The sequence below is a fragment of the Nipponia nippon genome, unplaced genomic scaffold (assembly GCF_047370975.1).
Source record: "Nipponia nippon isolate SJK-2023a ecotype South Korea unplaced genomic scaffold, ASM4737097v1 scaffold_1, whole genome shotgun sequence".
Taxonomy (NCBI): domain Eukaryota; kingdom Metazoa; phylum Chordata; class Aves; order Pelecaniformes; family Threskiornithidae; genus Nipponia; species Nipponia nippon.
The window spans coordinates 86,445,218-86,467,958 of record NW_028262290.1 but is presented as its reverse complement, the minus strand read 5'-3'; the positions used below and the strand labels follow the sequence as shown (position 1 = coordinate 86,467,958).

Sequence of the window (22,741 nt, the reverse complement as noted above, 5' to 3'; positions counted from 1 at the left end):
TCACAATGAAAGGATTGGACTTGATATGATCCAAGGAGGATTGTGCTAAGTCCAATTTGCTGTATTAGAAACATGAAACCAACACAGATTAACTTGATGAAAAGGAGCACATTGCAAAATGTGAAGTTCAAATACAGTGAAATAAAAACAGGCATCGCAAGTATCAACCGGGGAAAAAATACTAATGGAGGATTAGTAGTGACACTGACATTTTTTTTGGATAACCTCTAGAAATTTGAAAATACCTAATATTGTATGAATCTGTCTTGTTTTATATTAAACATAAAACTGGTGAAGCATGAGGAAAAATGTTTCTAATTAATAGCATAAGCAGTTCAGTGAAGAAAATAACTACTCTCTGTGGTTTCATCTGAGCCCTCTGAGGTTGTAATTCAACTTGGCACTGTGCTATTTTTTTTTTAAATACGTATATATATCTAAATTTTATAAGCATTGCTGTAAGATCACTGGTGGTATAGGAAAGTGGTTATATTTAATCAAGAAAAATACACCAGAAAAAGTAGTGGTGTTTTCAGTATTCATTATTACGACAAGCTAAGCAGATGAGGCTGATTACCTTAGACTTCAAAAACAGAGAACCATTCTGTCAGAGAAGGGAGGGCGACAGGCTTTAACAAAAAAGCTCTCCGTTTGCTGTACCCTCCCACAGCATTCACTTGCAAATCACTGTGTGCTTGGAAAAGCCTGCACTTCCCTAGTCTCCAGCCTTCCCAGGGTAAGTGCTGCGGCTCCATCAGCAGCGCCTCTCTCTCCTGCTCTCCTCCTCGGAGGGAGAGTGCGTGTGTGCCCGTGCATGGTGTGTGTGTGTGTGGTGGTGATGGTGTGCCTTTTTTTTTTTTTTTTTTTTTTTTTTTTAATTAGGAGCTGTGAATGAAAGCCAGTCAGAGGGAGAGCTCCCCCTTAGCTTTGGTTCCCGGCTGTCCAGAGTTAAGTGATGCTGGGAGAAAAAGCCTGAGCTAGATCCAAGTAGGATCAGTCTTAGAAAATAACAGAAGAAAACAAACAAAAAAAGGACTCTAATATCTCGTTTTTCAGTTTGGTTGGGGTGGACACTACTTCACTTTCTCAGAAGCAGAATAAAAGGTAGGAGCCTTTCTTATTTTTATTTCCTTAAGCTCTTCGTAGTTGTTGTTGTTGTTTATTATTATTATAGCATGAACAGTAGGGTGTTTAATGCAATGCATAGAATTGTTCTACTATATACAACTTTTTACATTTTATAAATACCCTTCAGGAGTAATGAGACAAGGGATGAGAAATAACTGCTGTGTATTCTCTCCTCAAAGTAAACCGATACCATATTTATTCAAGATTGAAACACTAAGCATTTTATAATTTTTTTTCCTCCTAGTAAGCAGGCTATCTTTTGAGCAGCAGTTTCCATCTGTATTCAGTTCTTGCAAATTCAGTGCGGGGGAACAATACTACTTGAATTGAAAAAAGCACAATGTTTCATAGTGTAACTGTTATGAGCATAGCATGAAACATACACATATGTGCCTTCACTTTCTGTATACCAGTGCAAGTCTGCTACCGCTTTCAATGCTATTTGTTCTGCCCTGAATTGAATTTCAGAATAATTATACACACTCAGAGCAAATGCTTCTTATGAAGGAAGTCCCTGCGGAAAGGGATAGCAGGGTGGATACAGGCAACATTTCAAATATCTGTACAGAGCTACAGACACACAAATGGGCAAAATATTGCCAGGTTTGACATTTCAGTAAAGAGGAAGGGGGAAGAAGGGAAAAGGTGGAGGGAGGAAAAATTTAGTCTGCACCTGTGTGAGCATTTATTGTCACTGCTGCAATAAAATCCATATTTGATGTGGTGTTAAATTAATGCAGCACAACGCAAGTCTAAATCCATGTTCCCAGCTACTAACTATTGATGGCATTGTCAGCTGCATTAGAAATTTGCAAAAGGCTAATGCTGCATATGATACTAGTTGCAGACGTAAAAATCTAACAGTCCTTCAGCTTAAGAGAATGCATCTGCACGTGCAAACAGTGACAAATAGCAACCAGCATTTTAAAACTGACCTATCATCTCTGTTGCTTCCACACAAATGGAGCTGTTGCCTATAATCTTCATCTTTCATTTCAGTAAAAGCCTCTGTATTACCCCAACTGCACACCCGTTGCTTTTAAGGTATTTTTTGAATTTTACAACTTGTTGTGTATGCATGTGTCTATGCATATATGAGTGTGTGAGTGTGTGCACGGTGTGAGGAAGCAGGTTTGTAAAAAATTATATGTTTGTTTTGTTTTGTTTTTTTTTTTAAGCTAACAGGCTTTAAATTTACATGGTGATATTGCTGGAGGGGGAAAGCAGGGAGTGGGAGACTGGAACATATTTCTGAATCTCTAAATCCTTTTTAAATATGCTATTTACTAGGAATATTATGAGTCTGGTACAAGCATTTCTTGAGATTTTCCAGTTACTCAAACTTCTATATTAATTGGTTACTTTTTGAATGTAATAGTAGTCTGTGCTGTTTTAGAGGAGGAGACGAAAGAATGAACTTAGGGAACTGGGAAAGGCAAGTAGAAAAGACAAGCTACCTTTCTCAAGAGTTGAAAAACAGTTTTTTTAGAGTCAATATGGGCTTACATCAAGTGAGGAATACTTCTTGGATTATAAACTGGTAATCTAGTTTGTGCCCGAGGGAGTCTTCTTGTATTTTTGTATACTTTGTTAAATAAAAGTATGGATTGAGGGGTCATTTCTATAGCAGTGTCTCTTAATTTTAGTTTAGCTTTATGTCCGTGTTTTCTTTGTGTGGCGTCAAGATGATTTTGTACACTTAAATAGGAACTTTGTAATGTCTGAGGAGTTTTGATTGCAATATGGATATTTAAAGTTGAAACTGCTGATGATGATTTGATTTTTTGTTACTTTGGGTAGCATTGGAAAATATGTCTTCGTTGCTTGCTTTGCCAAAAGTTTATGTTTATAATGCTTTGTAACAGTTCACGGAAAAGAAAATAGCAAAGTGAGAATAGCAAAAATCTTAAAGGGACTGTAGGTAGGAATTTATATATTCTCAAATGGTCTTGTTGGCTTTCTATTAGAGTAAATGAGTGTAGATATACTAAAACTTTGTACTTGCATGTTCTCAATAGACAAAGGATCTGTGAAGAAACTGATGAAATACTGAAATGTGCTCACAGTAGACACTGTGGTTACTGTTCTTTCTGTGCCTAGCTGTAGTTGAAAAATGCATAACAATAATGTCATATGTCAAAGCAAATAAGCTCATCATTAATTAAATGTAGAGATATTCATAAGATACACATCTATACATGCACACCAGTATACAAATTTCAGCTAAGTATTATGTTATTTTTTCCTTGTTAAATAATTACATGTAAAAGGCAGAAAAGGTTAATTTGAAAATAATATCTACCTCTGATTCTGAGAAAGTAATTTCCTGATCTCAACGTGATTTCCCAAGGAAACAAGTGACTGAAACAGAGCCTGTCTCATCTGGATAATTCTGTGCACCTGACTTAGTTTCTATGTTAACCATATTTACAGCCAGGTCACAGGTGATAACACACTGCCCTCGAATTAGTATAATATACTTTATCACACCACTAGGTTGCAGCACTGGTGCAGGGGGTCAAATTAAGATTGAAATACTGTTGAATGGTAGCAATGGGGTGAAGTTTCTGACTGTTATCATAAATTATTTTTAATTCATTCATTTTTATAATTTGACACGAAGTTTGTAAACACTAAGACATCTTAATTGGACTTCACAATATGTCCTTGTTCATAGATTTGAAAAAATCTGCCGTACAGTTAATTCTTTGATATTAAGTGATAGACAGAAATGGAAGGAAAACACTGATTATTTGGGCAAGTAAATAGGCAGAATATAAGGGTTTAAGAAACATTTTGTGAGTGCCTTAAGTGAATCACATAAATATATATTCTGTATAACCGTTGTATTTGCTATGGGCTTTCTAATAGCATACTAATTGATTTATCATTTATTATGAAGGAGGAAAAAATGGAAATTCAGAAATAAAACTTCTTTTCTTATGAGCAGTTTTAAGTGTTCCAAAGTAAAACATTATGAAGGGTGATTTCACTGCACATAAGGATGCCATACCATAGCACATTTTCAATTGCTCTGAATAGCATGCAACTATGAATGAAAGCTCATGCAAACTAAAGGTACAGTTCACTGAAACCTTGGTTGACTCTACAACACATGCACTGCACATCTCGCACCCTCAAATCTACTAATGTGAACACTTGCTTTTTGAAAAAAACATGCTTCCTCTACTGCCCAGCTTCTGGAAAAAACTTGAAAGCAAGAAACAATGAAGAAACAATAGTATTCTGAATTCTGTCTTGAACTAACTGTTCCTCAAAACTCTCTTCAGGCCCAGAGGAACTCCTACGTTGAATGTTGCTTGCCTTTCCCTCCCTGGATTTACAGCTCTTCAGCTTTGAGTCCTTGGCATGACAACTTCCCTAACTTGCCTGTTTCTGTGGGTTAGAAGCTCTACAATAGAGCAAAAGAAAATAATCCTCATCTCTGGGGAGCTGAGTGTGTTACAGTTATCAGGCTGTATTACTACACACAGAAAAAATCAACTAGACCTGAGCACTGTTTTTTTTCTTCTGTTTTCATCTGGTGGGAAGCCAGAACACCACCCAGCCAAAGAGCTATTGAGCTTATACGTTCTGTTTACTGGTTTATCAGTCTAATTTTTAGTATGTGGAGGATCTGCCAAAAACCTGCCAGTTGAAGCTTTATACACATTTCTTTGTACATGCAGTCTTCCTGATTATTAAATGTCAGAGCCAGTTACCTCAAGTGTGTGTATGTGTGTACAGTAGAGGCAAAACGGGGAAAACCTTTGTCTTGTACAGGGATAGCATTCTAGCAAGCAGAATACTGTACAATTTCTCTCTTAATTTATATCACCTTTTTATTACTTCACTTTTTCTGTAAGCTCCCACTACCGTTTCTTGCCTCTACTAACTTATATGAAATAGATAACGTTTATCACTTTTTTGATAAAGAAGCGTGTCCAGCAGAAGGCATAAAGCTCTAGCAGTATCTCAGAGGTACTCCCCAGCTTGTACTGTCACAGGGCATCTGATCTGGGATATAAACTCAAGTCTGCTAGTTGGAAGTGTGTAGTACTATGTCTGTACCAACAGGCTGCATCAGGGGAATACAAAGACTTAGGAAGTTAACTGGATATAATGAAAAACAACATGGCAGGTATTCTTTGTAATATTGTTCCCACATGTATGTCATTCTTCACACAACCTTTTTTTTTTTTTATTTGTAACTTTATTATGGCATCTCTTAATTGTAACTCAAAGTGAAGCTTGAATCGTATTTCAAACAGTAGGAAATTATGTAACGAAGAGAGCATGTGTTATGTATGTTCATGTAAAGGTAATGATTCAAAAAATGAATTGAAAATAGATGTTTCTAGAATTCTCAAAAGCTAGAACTGTGTTCTTCTGTGTTTTACAAAAATAAAAAACCTTTCAAAAATATTTTATCATGAAGAACTGTATCTTATGGGATATATATGTACATATGTATATGTATGTTTTATGATCTTACTGTTAATATTCTATCACCTGCCATATTACAGATTAGATTTATTGTATTATCCTATTTCAGTGCTTTGCTTTACAGCATAAAGAACATGACATACCATCACTTAGCCCGATCAGATCATGATCCTTAAAAATGAATGCAATCCCTATGAACTCTGCAATGCTATAATAATACCCAGATTTTTAAGATATAAAGAATAGGTACCAATGTAGTTTAGAACCCTATGAGCAAGGCTTAAAATGCAATGTACAACAGGACTGGTAATTTTTTTCCCCAAATTAATATAAAATAAAAATAGGTATAACTGAACTGTTATCGTGTGCTTGTGTATACCACACTTCAGCAGTTAACATGATATTTACACCTGTTTAGTGAATGAAAAGATTATCTTGTTAATTGTTATGCTAACCTAATAGTAAGCACAAATAAAACAGAGATATGCCTGTGTCTAGGAAACTTAGACACTGTGCATTGTCATTGATTCCTCTAAGTATCACAAGTGTACAGCTGATCTTTACTTCCTCTGGAATCAAGGAAGTTTTGTATGTAGATTTTCTTGAATATGTTTTATATCTTACACATAAGACAAAATACATGGACAAAATCTGTGCTTTTTTAAATGAGGGTGAGAAAAGAGATAGGAACCCAAAGTATTTGTAATTATTTAGTGGTAATATTCAGGACAGAGGGAGGATGGACAAGTTTATCCTGCTTCTAAGATTTCTAATAAAAAATATCCCTTACATGTATAAATTCCTTTCTCTTACAGTCACCTGCCATTTTCCTGATGCCTTTTCTATGGTGACTGGAACTGGGACCATAAATGCACGTTACGTCCAAGATGCAAGACTCAGTCAACATCAATAATGTTGCTATGCATACAGTGTTATCATTGTTGCCTCTGTCCCCTGTCCTGGGGCGGTGGAATGTCCAATGCCAAGGCTCCTGTAACCCTGCAAAGGTCTTTGTACTGGTACTGCTACCACAGATGAAGTCTCCTAAAAGGGATCTGGACACCCTTTTGAAAATAGGTGATGAGAGATGGGGAAAAAAGAGACCCCTTCCTTTCTCACGACATTGAGATTTTCCTGACTCTGTCCAAGTGGTTTAATAGGCATAATATTTTTTTTCTTGATATGGTTATCATTCTCATAATGTTCTTTAAACAATACTGTCCCTCACTAGACCTTAAAATGCTGTCAGATATGGCCTTGACAGGCATATTGACTTCATTATGAATTGTAGTGTGTTTTGTTTACAAGTTCTTATTTTTTAAGGGAAGTATGGTCATCTTTTCTCCACATATCTTTATACGCCTTTGGCAGAGAGAAAAAGGGGAGAAATGTGTACCTAACCTTGTAGTCTTGATTGAAAACTGTAGATAGTATTACTATATTTAATTTGAAATTTAAAAAATGGCTTCTTTCAATCCTCAGGTTGTTTTCTCTGTTTTTGTAAATACATGCACTTATAATCATGTTTTCATGTTTCATTCTTTGTTGGAGAATTATCTGAGCCTAAACATATCAGACAAGGTGTAAATCTAGAAGTTTCTATTTGAGTCCCTTTCTTTTTTATGTACATAAGAAGATTCCTTGAACACCTATAGATCCATTTTATCTGTGTGTCATCAGCAAATTAATTAAAAGTAGCCTTAAATGTCATTGATTCCTCTACATCATGAAGATTCTAAGTAATACATTCACTAGAGGTGTACACGTGCTAATTAGGTGAATAAGATTTAATTCTTAAAATGATGTGGGGTGTTTGTTTTTTTTATGTTGAGGTTACTCAGAAGATGACCTGAATTTTCAGTAGCAGACTGACAGTTGTTAGAAATAATTACAAAACAAAATACAAGACAAATAGAAAGAATGCAAAGAAAAAAAAGCACAGTATGTTTAAAACAAAAAATCCCAAAACATGATGAATTGAAGCAGGAGAACGACAATAATTCAGCTCTTATTTTCTTTCCACCTGTAAGAATAAATTTTAATAACAAATTATGTAAATGACCTTTCACAAAAATTTTACATCATGCTTTAGATCATATTTTCATTATCAGTATAGATGCCTTCTAATTTTTTTTTAATTTCATTTAGTAGGGGGAGGACTTTTACATGTCAGTACTGTTGTACGTTATATTATTATTTTCTTTCATTATGATCTTGATCCTGCAAAGTAAGCATGTAGAGCTACTAGCCTGCCCTCATGACTTTCTACTAAAAAAATCAGAACAAAACGAGTTAATTGAGCTAACTAACCCTTGAGTTATCTAGTAGTGAATTACAGTTAAATACATAGTTTAAAACAAAAAGCCATCAGAATCTATAAAACCACTGCCATAGAATAAGGCAAGTTTCAGCAGAGATCAGCAGCATTCAGCCATTTAATCAGCTGTCTTTAATCAAAATAGTTCTGTATTAAATGGTAATTAATAGCGTAGATCTGAATTTATGAATGAGTTACTGGAGTATACCCAGTCATTTTGCAGCTATATGAAAAAAATTGCTCATTTCTAAGATTAGGAAAGTAAGACATTTCATTATGACAAGAAAGATAGTTTAAGATCTGCTTCAGCATATTAGATCCAAGTTCCCTAAACATGCTACTGATTCCCACTTCCCAAGGCCAAGTTTTAAATAGTATTTTTGTCTTCTACTTCTGTCTCCCCTTGGGATAGCTTCCACAGGCTTTTGGCAAAAATGTAGTGTCCATAAAAGAGCAGGACATAGAACACTATTTGAGAACCATTTTAGGGAAGTGTGATTTTTTTTTTCCCTCTGTTGGATGAATTTTTTTCTGTCATTAGCATGCTGAGATGTGCTCTTTCGCTTGAGTAAGAGTATGGTGCTCATGGTCAAGATATCACTGAAGCTGACATCTTGATTAAAATGAGTGAACCAAGCCCCAGGCATATTAGGTACATTTGGTTCTCTCCATGACTTAATACTTGGGGGCATTTTATTGACAGTTTGTGATTAAGAACTTAAAAGCTTATGTGTTGTATGTTACTAGATCCACTTTTTTCATGTAGTTACATCTGAATGTCAGATGTACAGATACAGATAGATGGATTTTCCTCTGTAACATTATTCTTTTATAAAATATATACTTATTTTCCTTGCTTATACAATTAATTCCCATTTTTCTTCTTAAGTAGTTTCAAATGAAGTAGTACCTGATTTGACTAATTGATTTGAGAAAATCTTTCTTAAGGTCGAAATGTATTACTTTTTTATATATTTATACAGTGTTTAATGTTGAATTTCTTCTGATGATAAGAAGAAACTGATCTCTTTTTTAAACTTTAAGTATGTGTGTGGAATATTTGTACAGAATGGAAAATTAAGACAAAATAATACATTTCTTCTTCTTCCCATCCTTGGCAGGGCAAGGCATCTAAACCCACTCTGAAACACATATACTATTTCCAAATATATCCGAATTGTGGCTTGGTTTCCTCTAGCTTTTTATGTGAGATCAGAATAATGAGAATTAGAAAAGAATGATGAACTAAGACGTAGTGTATTATAGTAATAATCCCATTAAAGTTTTGATGAGCATAAATCTTCAACAGAATTTAGGAATCTACAATATGAATAACAAAGGTCACTGGGCTTGAGCTATTCTCAGTTGGATACCTAAAAGTTTGTGACAAAGGAGGAGAAAACAATTATCTAAGTACTGAAATGCAAAGTTTTTTTTTTTTTTTAAAGTAACAGTATAATTACAATTTGTTACATTCAGGGTTTTAAATTATACTTGTTATGCTAGTGTTTTTGAACAGAACTTACAAATAGCCATCTACAAATGAGTTTTTTAGGTTTTCATTTCTAACACCACTCACTTAGCTGAAGTTAAACACAAATGGTAAAGCTCAAAGTAGTTCAGCCTTCTAAATTACAGGACCAAAAAAACCCGTGTTAGCACAGCAGCAACTTCTTGCTAAACTTTGGGTTATGTACATTCAGGAGAGGAAATACCTACCTTTTCCTTCCTCCATGGCTGCAGCCATCAAGATCCAACCAGTAAGTGCTGATGTATGTACAGTTGGAGGTGTTTTGCCACTTGGAGAGCCTGTGAAAGTCAGGTCTAATGGGATAAAAGCAGCCCAAGTGGATCAGTCCCACAGCTCCTAATTAAATGGTTCTAGGCCAGTCTCTGGAAAAGCACCCAGTCAGTCTGTCTTACAGGTATACATGACTATGGGGTCATTTTAGTGATGTGACTGGTTCCTTGTTACTCTGGGTATGCTGGTTGGAGTCCATTTCTAGATCTAGCTAATAAAACCATTCTTTTCACTAAAAAAGAGAGCACAAGTAAAACCATGATACTTCAGCACTAGAAAAAAGGATTTCTCAACTAGCTTAGAAACTATTTTGTTGTCATTATAGTGGATTAAAACTGGACTACTGGTGATTGGGACAATAACATGAAAAAATGCTGTGTCATAATGGCATGATGACTGCAAAAAAAAAGAATATTTTAAAGGATTAAATTCTATTTAAGTAAAGAGAATTCATCTCAATGATTCTAATGTGTAATCAAGCACTGACTTCTCAAGGTTAATCTATTAGTGCTTTAAAATATATGAGCTAAAATGAAGTGAGGTACAGAAAAAATATTTGAAGGTAGCTTAATATGTTTCTGTACAATCAGAAATACTGGCAATGAAGATCAGAATAATACCGACACAAAAATAATTCTTTTATAATCTTGCCATTGTTCGGGGTCTTTTCTCTTTAAAGGAAACAATTATAGTGACTTAAAGAAATTTGCTAGTGAATTAGTAGTTTCATGTTCCGAGATGCTCGGTTTCTTTCTGATTGAAGGCTGTGAACACTTTTTTAATAGTTGTTTTGTTGGGTGTTTTTAATAGATAAATGAAATGTACCACATGAAATAGTTGCTGGTGAAGTAACTATGATTTGAAGGATTTCCTCCACCACAAGGCTTTGGGGTTTTGTCTTGCTTTGGTTTTATGCAGTTAGTGCACTCTGACCTGTTCCTATCATATCATACTGTTCTTTGTGAAGCATGAGGTTTTGCTGTGGGAATAGAAAAGCATTTAGTTGACAATGAGTTATCCTATAAGCTAGAAATACTGTTTCTTCAGTATTTCTCACATTTTATAACGCGCAGCTTTTTTAAGAGTTCACTAAATTTGAAATCACCTTTTTTTTTAATTGCAATTAGGAGGGAAAATTGAGCGGAGTAAAAGGAAAATTCTTAATGTATAAGTTGTTGAACTTTGATTAAAAAAACCTTTCAGGAGACTATAAATTGTTGATGGGTTTGGAGTTATTTTTTCTTGTGTCTGTTTAGTTTATATCCATACATTTGCGTATGTTCTCACTTCCCTGTCCTAAAAAGGAAATATATAATTCTAAATGTTCATTGCTTGTTCTTTGCAATTTGTAGGAAACTTAAGCTTTAGTAAAACATGTTTTTTTCTCCATATTCATTAACTCTATGGTAAGTCTCAGCATTTCAGCAGTTTGTCAAAGTAAGCAGAATGATATTCATAACTTGCTAACCAAATCAAAAGTCAAATGTTGATGACATTTCTTGTGCAATTCCCTGAAAAGTTTTTTCATTTTTTTTAAAATGGGAACCTTAGGAATGCAGCTATTGTTAATCTTTTGGTGCCATCTTGTGGCAAGAGGATAATTATATGAAAACAGGCGGTACTCGCTTTTCCAGCCCACAGGTCCTATGCCTATCAGCAAAAATATATTGCTTTGGCGATAGATATGTAGGTATGTATTTTTATAGTGACTGTAAAATACCAAACCAAGTAATGCACAGGACAAAGTTCTCTTTGGTTGCTTCTTTTTTTTTGATCAAGTGACTTACTATAAATACTGATTAGAGAAATCTCACAAAAATTGACTATAATTACTGTCCCAATAATCTGTAGAAATAGATTTTTAGTCTGGCATTAGACCTCTGTAGAATACTTAAATACTTAACTAGTTCAAGGCAATTGTCAATAGATTTTTATTGTATTAGTGCATTAGATTTCTGTAGAATACTTCCATACTTGGCTAGCTCAAGGCAATATTTACTTCAACATCCTGTAACATTTAAGAGAAAGCCAAGGCCTGTGCTAGCATTCTTGTTTTTCATTTTATTTTCTGGTTTTGGCTTGGGAAAATTCATATTAGCCTGCATCCAAAAAAGCAATAACAGCACAGGAATGCTGTTTATTTTCCTGATATTTTCATTGAGATTCAGCAAGATGGGTGGTTTTAGATCTGTGCTAAATGAATACTAGTTTAATACCTGGGGTTTATTTTAAGATAATGCTTGTAGATGTCTGCAATCAGTACAGATCACATTCTTGCTCAATTTACTAAGACGTTTTCTATTTGATAATCCATATTTGCTTACTTATTTATCTCTCACTTCTAGTCATGCTGAAGGCCTCTAGATGCAGAAATATTACTCACTGTCAATAGCTGGAAAGAAAAGCAAGATGTCAGTTCTGTTTTTACTTAAGCTAGTGTTTCTCATTCTTTCAAAAGTAAGGATGATTTTATTCCTTCTTTTTCTTTTTTGAAACACATTTATTAAAGTCTCGTCCAAATAACATCCAAATATCTTGTAGTCATTGAAGATCAATTGCAGATTATAACTTTGTGAGATATTATAATACCCTTTTTTCAGACAAGGGGTGTGAAAGCATATAAAGATTAAAAGTGCTCATACCGCAGGGCTAGAAAGCAAACTGAAATTTTCAATTTCAGTCCAGTACTATAGCCACAAAAGACCCCCCCTGAAAAAATTACAGTATTTTGACAGTATATCCTCCTGGCTGAAGGAGGAAATACTATCAAACAAAATGACCACCAAATGAGAACACTGTTTAAGATCTCACCTTTGAAATGGAAGTAGTATTCCAACTGAATGCTCTTGCAATGGCAGATACTTCCATGACTTTCTGTACACCCAGGCAATACTGCCTTGTTGTGTATTAATTACAGTCTTTCCAAAATTATACAGAAAATAAAAATATGATAAGGATGTTAATACAAGATATGTCTTCTAGCAATTATATGGTATACATTAAAAAGTTAGTCACTAGAATGTGATTTTCAATAAGTGATCACTAGCTGAGGTACAGTTGTATGCTGCACTAGCTTGTGACTGTGATAAATCAGTCAACAGTTGAAGGGTTCCTTTTGGATGGGTAAAAATTGTGTGATTTCTCTGATTAGGGTTAGCTAGAGATAAAACTCCATTGCCTACCTGCAGGAATGGAGAGAAGAATCACAACATTAATGTAATAAGATACAGAATTTCAACAGTTTTGTACACATATGTGATGATGTGTTTGTTAGAATTTTTCCTCCCAATCCCAGCAAAATTCTCTTGACAATTCACACACTTGAATGCTTCTCTCTCCTGTATCTTTTGGTGCCTTCTATAGTATACTTTGCCTACAATATTAAAGTGGTAGGTGAATTAACTAAAGAAAGAATTGCAATTGCTCATTCCAGTGAATTCACATGGTGTGAATTCCCTTACAAGAAAGACAAACCTATATATGTGTCATAGTCTTTTTGATAGAAAGACGTGAAGCTTAAGGCATGACTCTAAAGAATATTTGTATAAAGAAAGATATGATATTATGACATATATAATATGCTAATAATAATTACATTGAAATCCAAAATATAATTTGTACCTTTTGCAATCCATATAAAATCAGTTTCTATATCATTCTATGATTTGCTTTCTAGGCCTAATAGAGACATTTTCTATAACTACAATTTCTAGGCCTGGTAGAGTTTGCATTTTCTTACATCATAAAATATACTCAGTATTCAGTCATTAAACAGTATTTTCTGTTATTTCAAGGTAACCTGTTAGTGGTCTGTAAAAACGAAATCTTAAAAAGCTTTCTAGAAAGTTACTTACCAAAATTGTATCTTCTTAACATCTTATTCTGGATGAATACTTTTCTTTTTTGTATGCATGGCACTGTAATTTTCATGTCATTACATTTAATGCAAACTGAGTACAGAAAACTTTAAAGAATATTCAAGAGGGGAAAAGTAGAATTCTGTTACATATATTAAGTTTTTTGTTAATTTGGTTTATGGGGTTTTTAAAATGTATTTACTTATAAAAGCTGCAGGTAAGGCAGGCAGCATGCTTCACCTGAAACATGGAGCGAGACAGGCAACAAATCAAGCACAGATATAGAAAGATGACATAGCATGTCGTAAGTTACCAAAGAGAAAGTGTCCAATGAGAAGTGGTTGTGTTTATGCAGTGCAAAAAGCAGAAAAGTAACTGTGATAAGTCAATGGGCGCTGTGGAGGAACAGAGTTTCTTGGACTGATTGATATGCATACCTGAAGCATTTCAGGAAATTAAGGGAATGCTTATTTGAAGAGAAGAGTTTTGAAATTTGGAGAGAAAGTGTTGTAAATGTTGCATCTCTTAATTCACGTGAGAACATACTGCACCAGCCTTCAAAGATGAAGGAAGAGGCCATATGCAAAAGAAGAATAATGTTCAAGGATAGAAAAAATGATGGTTTGGCCAAGGATTTGAGCAGAAATAATGTTGACATGAGATTAAGAGAGTTTACAGACAGTGTTATGTGGATAAGAAGGATGTAAAATAAATTTAAGAGATAAAAAGAGACTGTAGATAGTTAGGAAAGTGTCTTGGAAAGATGAAATAATCCAAAGTATCAATGTCTCCATTGAAGTTAGAGAGGGAAGAGGAAACATGGTCAATTAAAGGGATTATTCCTATTTGTGGAGCTTCTGGAGGTGAAAAGAAAACAGAAGAAGTTAATGAATTTGTGATTATAGCCAGGAACACCTGGAAATCTGTATAGTACCATTTCAGAATATGTTTTTGAAAGAAGTGGAATTGCTAGAACTACTTCATCTCAGTTGCCAAATCCCTTGTATGCCCTCTCTGCAAATTACACCTGTTGAATAGTAGATTTTTCTCTTTTAATCCCAGTGTGCTTAATTTAGTTAGAAAGTTAGTTAGGTAAGTGAATACATTATTTATGCTGGAAACTGTTAGATCCTGTATATAAAGGAGAGACTGAAAAGTGTCTGTCATAGAACTTGTCTAGATGATCAAAAGGAAAAAATGTCTTTTAAAACTGTTTCTGGAGTTAGTCTGTCAGATAAGATTGATTGCTGATCTGTGGAACTTGTATATTTAGTGTGTTCTTCTCCTGACTGTCAAAATTATTTATGTCTAGTGTGAATACCCAGTAGTCTAAGCAACATGCACCTCGGCTGTGGCAGTGAAAGAAGAAAATTCATCCTGCTGTACAACTGCAGCAATATATAACTGACATGTTTCAGGGCTTGAATGCCTAGAGAAATTCTAAACACAATATAAAGGTCACAAAAGCACAGGATCCCAACAACTATGGGTGCTGTTCTTGCATACAAGGCATAGGTGTACCATCTTTTCAGACACCTGCAGAAACTGTTTGAATGAGTTTGTTACTATGACTTTGTCCTTCAGAGATTACAGTATTTAAGGCAAACCGGGAAGTGCTATTTAAATCGAAAAGAGAACTGCTAAAATAAGAGTAGTGACACTTATATTTCAGGTTATGTACTTTTTAGCATTACATTAAAAGATTTTTTTTTGCCAAAATGAACTTGTTTTCTCATGAAGATAAACAGAGAAGCCTATGTATACATTAGTTGCAAATGAAGCACTTGTTTCCTTCCCTACCTTTTACAGTGTAGAAGTAATTTAAACTGTCTTTGAGGTATGAATATACAAATAAGACAAAAACGAAAATTATATTTTATTGGACTGATGTAATGAAGCGTATGTACTTCAGAAATAAAACTGTATTTTCTTGCAAGGGATTTATATCCATGTTTTGATGCAGAGCAAACTGTGAGATAGCTGTCACTTTTGAGTATTGTAAAGAGAATTCAGGAAACGAAAGACAAAAGAAATTGTAGTTCCTTACAAATGGGAGCCAAAAGTCCTGCCTTAAAAAATTTTAAAACGTTTTTTTTCCACCTATTTAACAAAAATTTGGCAATAGCCTCGCAATGTCTTGTGCAGGAAAGAAAAATTTTCAGAGAAACTAAACCCTTGTGTTTCTAGAACTGTCTCTCTCCAAGAGCATTCAGTCAAGTTTTCCTCAGCCAAAGGAAAAAAAAAATCTCCAGATATTCCAGTAGTCAAGATAGTCTTAGACCAGGTTACAGATTTTTTTCTAGCTCCTCAGCGTTTGTGGCTGCTGATTTACATGAGAAATGGATGGTAACAATGACCAGCTCTCCTGCTTTCTCTTTGTTAGTCCACATTGCTATCCACAAGAACTCTACAGTTTTTGCCCTTTGAAAAGACCATACTAGAGCCTTTCTTGCTCCTCATTTAAAAAAAAAAAAAAACCAAAAAAACAACAAAAAAAAACCCCAAAACAATCCTGAAGGAGAGTAAATAAGAGTTAATTTACACTACCTCTTTCTGTGTGTTTTCATACTTTCTCTGAAAGGCATTTTGGTTAACAGCAGCAGTCAGGTGCTCTTGTCAATTAGGCCACGCTTGAAATAGCATGTACTTGTTCACGCATAAGAGCCAGGCATTTGAAGAGCCAGAAGGTGCAGGGCTGGGCAGCACTGCAGAAGCTCCTCATTGTCAGTGGATTTCTGATGCCCTCTTCCTAATTCGAAGGAAAGAGCTTCCCTACAGGTAGGATTAAAAGCCACCTCCTACTATGTGTTGGAGTCTTGGAGGATGTACTAAACTGCAGAAGTTTGAGGGCCGTGATACGTTGCTAACCTAATGTGCTTTTGCGCATGGGAGACCCCATCATTTGCAAGTGACTTAAGCTTGTGTTTAATTTCCATTACCGTTGACAGGATTTGATCATATATATAAATTTAAACACATTTAAATTGTTTTTAACACTGTGCAGATATGTACACACTCATGTGCTTTGGCCAACTTGGTCCTTAATCAAAGCTGTGCCTTGTTCTGAGACTTTAATTTCCTAGCAGAAAACAAGAATAAAATGGCTCTGTATTTCTGAGATTAACTGGATGTTAACCATCAACCTTATCTGTCTTTGTCTCAGTTTGGGCATAGCAGTACTGTGTTCAGGACTTCTAATTTTTTCAGACATTTTATTGGTTTCCACCTAGATTTTAATAAAAGGGCAATCTTCATCCCTCATGTAGTTCTTAGAAGACAGTGATTTTTTTCATAACATTTTAATGATCTCCAATAAGTATTTGTCAGGTAGTTGATTTAATTGATTTAAAGACCAAGATGAGCATTCTGCTTTAGTAATGAAATGCAGAGGACAGTTGGAATGAATGAATTTATATATAGAACACATGTGATCAGAGCTTGTCCTGGAAGAGAAGTGCAAAATGAGAACCTACGCTGAGCTGATCATTCTTATTACTTAGGAAGCGCTTAATTGCACTTTTGCTTCAGGGTGCATTAAGCAGAAATTTCACATCCAAAGCAATATATAGAATTATATATTTAATAAAATATCAACATGCTATCTCACTAAAAAGTCTGCAGTGTTATAAGTCAAACACTGGCAAATATTTTAGAATTATTAAATATTCAACACAAGACTAGGACATAAAATTATAAGGAAATCAAATTATAAGCTTCCATTTCTGTGCTTTTTTAATACACATATTTTGCACGTACAATTTTAATGTTTTTTGTGTTATCCTTTATGTGTTTCTGATTATGAACAATGTTTTTGTAATGTTTCGTACATCCTAATGTTGCCCAACTGTTACTCAGAACATGATCACCTGCTTTCTTTCTGTTCTGTGCAGGCGCTGGTATTTTGCTGTTCCTTTTACATGTCATGTTCTTTGCTTAGGACATCCTCCTTATGTTCTTTGCTTCTCACTTTGTATTTCCTGCCAACCAGAGATGTCTGACTTTCATCTGTGTGATACAGCAAAATAAAAGTTGAATACTTTGAAATCCCAGTTCTTGTGAACAAGACTGGGGTTCACTGTGACAGGCTAAAAGGAGCCTGAAGTCCTCTGTGGGAAATTTTATTATGTAGTGGAAACATAGAACTCTCTTTTAAAACAAAATATATGAACTCTGGCTGGGCATATAAAATTTCTGTTCCAGTGTGTGGCTAAGTACTGTGTCATACCTCTTCCAGGTGTGCTCTTCCTGGACTGTATCCCCAGGACCCACAAAAATGGGTTAAACTTTGATAGACCTAATTTGAGTAGCAATGCCCTGAAGAAACATGCCATGTAAGTGACAATGTGGTATACTAGCAAGGAAAAATTGTTCAGATATAAACACTCAGTGATAAGTCCCTTTACATCTGTCCATAAAAATAGACTATCTCTAGGTATCAGTACACACATCCAGATGCCTCTTGGATACTCTATGATACTTTGGATATCCTTACAAATAGGTTTATTTTCTTGTGTTTCTTCAGTCTCTTACTCATTTTTAAACATGGATTTTATGGTATGCTTTGGACCTTTTAAGAATATTCAATGATATCAACAATGTTCATGCTGTACAGCTGTAGTTCCTGGATAATTTTCAGTATATAACAGATATTATTTATGAAGATTTAATTAATGATAAAGAAAAGTTAGTTTTTGTCATGTATCATTTATTAGCTATTAATAGGTATGTGAAGTACTGGGTTTTTTTGAGTTGCAACACTGTTTGCGCTTAGGCACTGTCCTCTTATCTATTTGTGCACTTCCTGGTTGTTTGCAGAACTGCAAGAGCTTCAGCATCACTGAAGAGCTTAGGCCTTCTTTTTGTCCATATAATACATTATAATTAATGAACACAAAAAAAAAAACAAACCCACAAACTATATCCTTTCTACTTAGTCTGTAGTCCTATTAACTCCTAGAAATTTTCTGAGTTATACAGCTGGTTGGGCAGTGTACAAAGATTATTTAGTGAAATATAAAATAGTTCATAATTCCATAACTGATGTTTTTTGTTTTGAATCCAAACTGAACTAACAATCAGTATTCAGCCTAGACAGGGAGCACTGCTGTTACCACTGTATACCAAGTAAAACCTAAAATCAAGTCTTCCTGATTATTTGGGATTATCAAATAACATGTAATACAGGTATGAGTGCATAGATGTTGAGAATGGCATTCTATCTCAGTTTCATGTTGGGAATTTGTCCTGCTAATTGGACTGCTTTACATATAATCACTGGGGCCCCTTCTTTGTAAAGACATCCTGGTGGAACTTGGTTAGCCTGTTCAAAAACCTTCAGTTTGCCTTGAAGTCTTGTGCCATGACACTTCCTTGTGGAAGGATTGATTAAAAAGTGTTTATGGGGGAGAGAAGAACCAGGAAGTCTGAGCTACATACTGGGAGATGAAATATGTAACCCAGGGTACACATAATGCGTACAGGGGCATACAGTTCTCTAAAGATGTGCAGCTTTACCCATTTAACACTGTGCAGGAGTGAAAAGCAAACAAAAACATCTTACTGTAGTGTGTTGGGACTTCCAGCATTCCTGTGTAAACTGTCTAGTCTAGCTGCTTGAATTTTCTTTGTATGGAAATGTGGCCTGTTAGAGACTGTCACAGATATGAGGCATTTGTAAACTAAGTAGACAAGACTGGAAAAGGCTAGCTCACAGAGGTTTGAAACAACTTGCCCTAACGCACCCTTCACATTGCTTGAAGATTTAGGAATAGAAACTCTTACTCTCAGGTTCATCCCTGTCCACTGGCTATGTATCATATTAGTATGCTTAAGTAAAAAACATGAACATCTATAATAAAACAAATGTGGGAAAAGGAAGATAACTTCTTGGGACCTTTCAAGGCTTATGAAGAAGTAGTTTACCAATTTAACAAGATGTTGATTTTTTTTTTCAGAATTTTTCTCTAAATTAAACAATATTGATGTTTCCTCTGCTTCTTCCCACCACAACCTCTTCAGAAACATAAAGTTTTATGTTTGATGATAAATGACATATCACATCATAGCTAAGTGTGATTTGAAATGGCTGAAATATCTAAAAGAATCAAACATCATACTGGAGACAGGTCATCTTTAACAGCAATGTGATTACAGTTTTCATACTATTTTTCCTCTTTCAGACAGCATTTCTTCTGCATACTTGGAATCATTCCATCTTCCTTTCCTTGAAGACACAGAGGGTATATAAGCATTAACCATTGTGTGTTCAGGCCCTTGGGCTATGTTTGCTATTTCCAGTGATGTTAAAAGGTACTTCTGAAAATCCAGCAGTCTAAAGTGACAACTCTAAAAAAACAAATGTAGGGTGAGCTACTACTAAACAAAATATGAGTAGGCATTTAGTTTTTCAAATTATGTTTAATCCCTAGAGGGCTGTGGAAGCCAGCATGCAAATATTACTTATTTTATGTTGAATCTAGGTTAACAGACGTTTTTATTATTTTTTATTTCACAAAATAGGGTCTGTATGATTAAGACTGGCTCAAAAAATTTGGTTCTCCTACTTTGTTGAGTTACTGTGTGGAAATGAAAGATATCTGAAAGTATATATTATGTAATAGCCTTTTATTACTTTTTTCAGGGTAAATAAAATGAAGTTCAGGGTTGGTCTTCTGGGTATAGCACTTACAAGATTAAGGATGGATAGAGGTGAAAAGGGAAGTTAATCTCCAAGACAGTCTTAAGAGATGAATTGTACTATGTAAATGTGTGCTAGTTCTGTCTGTAGATGTAATTATCATTAAAGTTACACAAAAATTCATTCACTGGGCTGGGTTTTGTGTTTTCTTTTCCCAGCTACAAATCATCTCAACCATTAATTCTTGTCATGTTCAGTAGATATGGGTAACAGATTATCCCGTCTCTTTTACAGAAGTCTTACATAGTTGAAAGTTGTAACTTATTCTCTCCTCTCACATGCTTTTCTGTTATAACCTAGTGGCACCAGTTTGTTCACTTGTGCCACGATAGTCATGACAATTCCTATTTTACCATCACTTCTCCACACTTCTCCTAAGGTGTGGTGTTCAAAAATGGATTTATTATTTTAGCTGAGCCCTTCCCATTGTTGCCTGAGTAGAGAAGATATACTTTATTTTTCTTATATGTAGTAATCCTTCTCATATATCAGTTTCTTTTTTTGATCCAGATGATGCTGTTAAATCATATTCAGTGATCTGTTTGCCTTACTAGCATTAAGATGGTCGACATTTACTGATTTTTCTCTGTCCACAAGGCATGATAATTATTCAATTATAGAAAGAATTTAGAGTGGAATTGGAGTGGAAAATGTATTTTTAAATAAGAGAATGACTAATTATTCAGAAACTGCTTCAGCCATGTTCTATACTAGTAGTAAATTCATTGGGCCCAGTGCTTTAAAAACCTGTAATTTGCAGTGAACAGTATGTGGTCCTTGAGCATGCCTGATTCCATGCTGAGGTGGTTTTATTTTATCAACACATGAATGTGCTGATACTGGGTTGCTGGGTTTTCTGAATGTCTTGTCACTGAAAGAAGAGTCCCATAACTTAACATAACTGTGTTGCCTTGCTCATAGTTGCACACCTTGTCCAGTGTCATTCCGTCCCCTTCAGGAGGAGTTCATATCACTTCCCACCTAGGAATTGTTTATGGATTTCTCCAGTGTTTCATGGCTTTTGGTTGCAAACCCCGCTTGTTACACAGCTAATAGGATCGCAAAGGCTGGCCATTCTCATCTGAGTTCTTCAGTTAATCTTTATCCTGATTTTTTCCTGCTTACTGTTGAGATCATACCATCTTGCTGCCAATATTAAATATATTAGCTACCTGTCCTAAATTTAGTTTTAGAAACAATGCTGCTGAGAAAAGACACTGCGTTCTCCAGCTTCCTTCACTCTATCTGTAAAAGCACTATTTCTCCATTGATTATTGAACCGAAGTTTTTAAACTTGCTGCTGTTGCTTATGTTCTTACAGAATTATTTCATCCTAGATGTCTGACGTCTCATTTTGTGCCTTGACTTTGTCCATTTACCTCTTTCTTTGCCTGGTCTTCCTTTATACTCGTATTTAGCGATACAATATATTTTATATTTTTGACATGCTTGCTTCCCTATGTTTTGAATTAAATGACAGTGGCTTAGTGGAAGTCTGTTTTCTACTGCATTTCCTATCCCACTTTTGCACTAGAAAAGCTTTTGTTTGTGCCATATATCTTCTTTCAAAAACTACCTCCTCCTTTGGTCTTCCTGTCTTTCCTGCACATAATATTATCATAATCTTCCAGTCCTATGGGATACTTCACCAGCTCTCTATTACGCTTATTATATGATTTTCAACTTTTAAAACAAAAGACTTCAAGATTTTCTAGGTTTGTTCACTGTGCTTTTTGTATTAATGTACAGATGTCAAAGACATCTGGGAGACAACTAATTGAGTACCTTCATCTTTTCTGACTTGCTGTCACCTGCTCTTTTTATCCTCCTTGCCCTTAGGCTGGTTTCCAGGTATTTCCTGTTTATACCTAAATTACATGTTTATGTTAGCATATCCATGTTTCATCTTACTTTAAAATCCTCTTTACTAAGTTAGTAACTGAATCTTCCTTCCTTATTTCACTCCAAGTCACATAAGAAAGAATTCATCTTTATCTAATAGCTCAATGAAAAATGCCCCCTAAGTGAGCAAGCCAAAGCAGTCCAGATGACACCATCAGTCATTAATTTATTTCCATAGTATTATTCTATAGAACTGATGTTTCTTTCCTAATGAGAATGTTCTTTAAAAGATAGTGAATAAAAGGAGCTTGCTAATGAAAAAAGTAAGAGGTTGTTACAGGTGTTGATACTGTGGACAAAACGTGCACACCTTGGCACAGATGAGCATTTGTAGCTGACCTCAGCAGTTTGCATAAATAGAGTTTTTGGGGGAGAAAGTTTCCAAATTAATTGAAAAAGGTTGCAGAATAGGATTTAGAAAAACTTTGTCTGTCAGGTGGTGTTTGACATCTTACCTTGCAACTTGCCAGAAAGGTGCAAAACTTTCAACAGTGACAGTGACTTTATATGATATTCAGTGTATGGCCATTTTTTAGACACCTTTCTATCTTCTAGACCCGGTGTATTCATGATGGTTTTGTTCTTTTTTTTTT

The 22,741-nt window shown here is 34.9% G+C and overlaps 1 protein-coding gene across 5 annotated transcripts in view; it reads left to right on the top strand.

Moving 5' to 3' along the window:
- Positions 1 to 22,741, top strand: part of CDH10 (cadherin 10) — a 120,705-nt gene that overhangs the window by 2,513 nt on the left and 95,451 nt on the right. The window contains exons 1-2 of one of the 5 annotated variants that reach the window (XM_087761285.1): positions 624 to 736; positions 883 to 1,104. The gene's annotated coding sequence lies outside the window, so the exon portion shown is untranslated. Of the gene's footprint in view, positions 1 to 623; positions 737 to 882; positions 1,105 to 2,135; positions 2,173 to 22,741 lie in introns of those variants that run through there. The other 4 variants (XM_087761291.1, XM_087761298.1, XM_009468037.2 and 1 more) reach the window with 4 other exon arrangements.